The sequence below is a fragment of the Mustela putorius genome, unplaced genomic scaffold (assembly GCF_011764305.1).
Source record: "Mustela putorius furo isolate JIRA1106 unplaced genomic scaffold, ASM1176430v1.1 tig00003901_pilon_pilon_pilon, whole genome shotgun sequence".
In the NCBI taxonomy this organism is placed as follows: domain Eukaryota; kingdom Metazoa; phylum Chordata; class Mammalia; order Carnivora; family Mustelidae; genus Mustela; species Mustela putorius.
Genome location: NW_025422049.1, coordinates 6,297,579 through 6,302,731, shown reverse-complemented (window position 1 = coordinate 6,302,731; position 5,153 = coordinate 6,297,579). Strand labels below are relative to the sequence as shown.

General features: G+C 37.6%; 1 pseudogene; it reads left to right on the top strand.

Annotated features, from left to right (window-relative positions):
• Positions 1-1,791: 1,791 nt before the first annotated feature.
• LOC101672062 lies at positions 1,792-2,662 on the top strand (annotated as a pseudogene).
• The last annotated feature ends 2,491 nt before the right edge of the window (positions 2,663-5,153 follow it).

Sequence of the window (5,153 nt, the reverse complement as noted above, 5' to 3'; positions counted from 1 at the left end):
CCATAACTGCATCTCCTTCTTAAAGGACAAAATGAATGACAAGAATAGCTCTCTGGGGTTGTTTCTCAATTTACTTACTTATTAAAAATAAAACACAGTCAGATAAAATCAGATATTTCCAAAACATAGATCGCAAAGACAGAGAAACTTGTAGAAGTACAGAATAAATAAGTGACATTTATTTCCACCTTCCAGTGTACACTTTTAACAAAAGCCAAACAAACATACAGATCATCCAAGATCTCCTTGCTTCAAATAAAACCGCAGAAGGGCTGTTGTATTGTAAATAAATGGGTTAGAGACAAGGCTCTTGACTTTGAGGTTCAAAATATCCTTAAAATATTTTCAAAATAAGTATATATACCTAATAAGAGATAAATTATGTGATAATCATGCCAAGACCAGACTCTACCAGCCAAGGCAGAGCATTAGAGCTTTCAGGAGACAGGAGAATAATTATGTTTATTTACTACAAGTTTTGATGGTGGAGCAAAGGGGCTCAGCTCTCTGGAAAGCATAATCAGAACTCGGGTTCTGAGTATATATATTCTTGGCATGGCCTTCAAAAAATAAAACTGGCTGTGGGCAACATATTTAGATGTGATTACATGTACACATCCACATTGTGTGTCTATGTAAAAGAGATAGGACGGAGGTGAGAATTGGGGTGGAATGTGTGTGGCAATAGTCACAGCATAGCAAGGTTCAAACTAAGCAGAAATTAGGTTAGAACAATTCATGACTCCTGTCAGGATTCACAGCTGTTACCTGGGCATAAGGTATAGAGTTGAGTTAGGAACTATGGTTAGAACCAGGCATAAATAGACAGTTGGGACAGTTTCAGTTCACTTGACTCAGGGATCAGGCAAGTAATGCCTATAAACATGTTTATACACACAGTTAAGCTCCTTCAAACCAGAACAGAGACAAGGCGGTTCTACAACTTGTGTGTGTCATAGGGTGACTGTGGCAGAGGATTAAGGCTATATGCAAACCTTTGAAAGAGGCATGGGTATTGTTCCTATCTTCATATTAGAAGACAATTAATATTGAAAATCATGAATTTTCCCAACATTCTATGTGATAATGGTTCCCATCATACAAAGGATTGTTTTCCTCTTTTCTTTACAAAATTTACCACATTTGAATTATATATAGATTTGTAAAGTATAGTTAAACAACTTTTCAGTAATAATCATCTGTTTTGAACCTTGATAGATCTTTGTAATTTTCTTGTAATACTTGCATTATGACATCTAATAAAGTTACTAGTTTATCAATTTGATTTACAAAAACATTGCTATATGAGCTCCATGAGAACAAGAATTTGTTTAGTTATTATAAGGCAAATTACATTTATAAACACACAAATATATATGTTGATAAATTTTCATAAAATTTTAGATAATATTATAAATTTGTAACCACAATTTTATCACCAAGAAAAAGCAACTATTAAAATGGTAATGGAATTTATTATAGTCTTCTTCAAAGTGTAACTATGCTATTTTGTATCTCTCTTCTTTTATTGGATAATGTATCTTGAACCTGTAGCAATGATGTATGACAAGAACGTAATGCATTAGTCCTGCATTGCATGTTCACGAGGGATTGGAGAAGAAATGACACTGTGGGGCTGCACATCTGGGCAGCAAAGGAAAGTGGGTGTAGGAGCAGAACTGGCCAGCTAGAGCCGGGATCTTGGCGGTGGCCGAGCTTGCTGGTAGCACTGGTGGTTTGGTAGGTGGGTTCAGTCTTGTGGGGATGAGGGTGAGGGTAGCTGCGGTCTTGATCCTGCATGATCAGGTGAACAACTGCATCATCAGAGAGACACTCACACTCAAGCTCACGATGGCAGAGCCCAGTAACAAACCAGAAGCAGTAGAAGTCACATTGGCAGATTTCGATGGAGTCCTTTATCATATTTAAAATCCTAATCCTGATGGTCAGTATTTCTTTGGAAATTCCACAAGAATTTCAGGCACATGGTGCTGATGAGTTATTAAAGAGGGTGTATGGGAGTGTCTTGGTAAATCTTGAATGAGGATTTTTGCCAAATGACCTTGAAAATCTGCCAGCATCCAAGGGTTCCGTTGTTTATCGGCTGGCAAGTTGAAATGAAATTGTTTTTGTCTCTGTCTTGGAGAAATTCTTGAATTCCAATAAAAAAGCAAGGAAGGAGGGAACAGGGAAGTTATCTATTATAGGGATGATGAGACCATGTATGGTGAGTGTAAAAAGGACAGAGTCACAGTAGTCTTCAGCACAATGCTTATGGATGACCATAGTCTGGTCATTGGAAAAGTGTTCATGCTGGAGTTCAAAGGACACAGAGCCAGCACCACAGCCCCTCACATCCTCTTTAGCCACAGGGAACCTCCTCTGGGACTGAAAGACATCAGTGATGCCATGGGCAACAATATTGGCTATGTTCCCTTTGGGTTGTTCCCTTGCCACACCAGTGCCAGTGGAGACAACGCCATCAACCTGATCCACACATTTCAGGACTATCTGCACTACCACATCAAGGGCTCTGAGACCTATGTGCACACACATATTTGGGCAAAAACATCCGACCTTCTCAAAGTGTTGAACAGCGTATGCCCAGATGCTGAGAAAAAAGATGAGAATAATCACAGGGAAGACATTTTCATCCCACTAACTCTTGGGAACAGTAATAGGAGGCAGCTGGTACCTGAAGGCTGCAATACTCGCTGCTGGATAATCTTAGCTTTTCATGTTGCACCTCTTCGGGTTCTTATGGGAGTCTCTGTCTTGGTTGCATTTTGTACCCATTTGAAAAATAATTTGCAGAAATAAGCAAGAATTTCATTGTTCTCAAGAATTAAAAAGGAATTTCACTTGATCAACTTCATTCCTTTTCTTTACTTTTCCTCCCTCCTCTCCCCTCCCTTCCCCCCTCTTTTCCAAGTTGTTTCACTTGGCAGTATGTTACTACTAATGAGTTGCTGATAATGCAATTTTAACTGGTTTTCTCCTAAGTACTTGAGTTTGACTCCTATATCTAAGGAAATTTGGTTGAGGTCATTAGTAAAGAAGATCTTTCCATCTTAAAAAGAAGTAATGAGTTAAGACAAAATCTTTAATGAAATTTATATGCACATGAATATATAAGATGACATATAGACATATATCATCTCTGTACTTAAATTTCATGCACATGTACATATACATAAAACAGTGGAGCTTCATTATGATTTCATAACTTCTCACGGAAAGAGCTAAAAGCAAAGAAGATAACATATATAGTATAACTGGGGAAAGATCCAAAGCTAAAAACCACAGATTCTGAAAGCTTAGGATCAAATTGAAGGACAGTTTCATGATCTGTCAGATTTTTGTAAAATAAAGACATGCAGAATTTTGGGAAAGAGCAGCTTTAATTGTTAATGCCCCTTAAATCATACAAATGATACTTGGGAGTATGGAAATCAAAGTAAGAAGAGGGCATCACTTTGTTGGTGACAAAAGCATTAAATGCACAAAAACCAGTATGCTTAAATGTATGTTATTTTTTTAACTGTTTAGTCTGTTTTCTAAGAGAAATGACTTGGAAGCAAGGCTAACCACATTGGAAATGCTACAAGGAGATACCTGAGTTTCAACTTTGCAGATGTTAAGCAATTCTAGTAATGGCAGGTGAACCATAAATTATCCAAGTGCTTATTGTGTTTAAGTGGTATTGAATGGATCGTGAAAACAAAAGAAAAAAATTTTACTTTTTCTAATGTCAGTTTCTATTCAATGAAGTAGGGACTCAGTGCATATCATTGTAGAGTACTAAGTCAGAGACATGAATGAGACCTATGAAAGTTACAAGCAATGCTTTAAAAACCTACATAGTGTTTTCCTCTCAGGACTGCCTTTGTTGTGTCCCACAGATTTTGAACCGTTGTATTTTCATTATCATTTGTTTCCATGATTTTTTTCAATTCTTCTTTAATTTCCCGGTTGACCCATTCATTCTTTAGAAGGATACTGTTTAGTCTCCATGTATTTGGGTTCTTTCCAAACTTCCTTTTGTGGTTGAGTTCTAGCTTTAGAGCATTGTGGTCTGAAAATATGCAGGGAATGATCCCAATCTTTTGATACCGGTTGAGTCCTGATTTAGGACCGAGGATGTGATCTATTCTGGAGAATGTTCCATGTGCACTAGAGAAGAATGTGTATTCTGTTGCTTTGGGATGAAATATTCTGAATATATCTGTGATGTCCATCTGGTCCAGTGTGTCATTTAAGGCCTTTATTTCCTTGCTGATCTTTTGCTTGGATGACCTGTCCATTTCAGTGAGGGGAGTGTTAAAGTCCCCTACTATCATTGTATTATTGTTAATGTGTTTCTTTGATTTTGTTATTAATTGGTTTATATAGTTGGCTGCTCCCACATTGGGGGCATAGATATTTAAAATTGTTAAATCTTCTTGTTGGACAGACCCTTTGAGTATGATATAGTGTCCTTCCTCATCTCTTATTATAGTCTTTGGCTTAAAATCTAATTGATCTGATATAAGGATTGCCACTCCTGCTTTCTTCTGATGTCCATTAGCATGGTAAATTCTTTCCCACCCCCTCACTTTAAATCTGGAGGTGTCTTCGGGCTTAAAATGTGTTTCTTGGAGGCAACATATAGATGGGTTTTGTTTTTTTATCCATTCTGATACCCTGTGTCTTTTGACAGCTTCCTAGGAACAACACAAAAGGCAAGGGAAGCAAGGGAAAAAATGAACTACTGGGATTTCATCAAGATCAAAAGCTTTTGCACAGCAAAGGAAACAGTTAACAAAATCAAAAGACAACTGACAGAATGGGAGAAGATATTTGCAAACGACATATCAGATAAAGGACTAGTGTCCAGAATCTATAAAGAACTTAGCAAACTCAACACCCAAAGAACAAATAACCCAATCAAGAAATGGGCAGAGGACATGAACAGACATTTCTGCAAAGAAGACATCCAGATGGCGAACAGACACATGAAAAAGTGCTCCATATCACTCGGCATCAGGGAAATACAAATCAAAACCACAATGAGATATCACCTCACACCAGTCAGAATGGCTAAAATCAACAAGTCAGGAAATGACAGATGCTGGCGAGGATGCGGAGAAAGGGGAACCCTCCTACACTGTTGG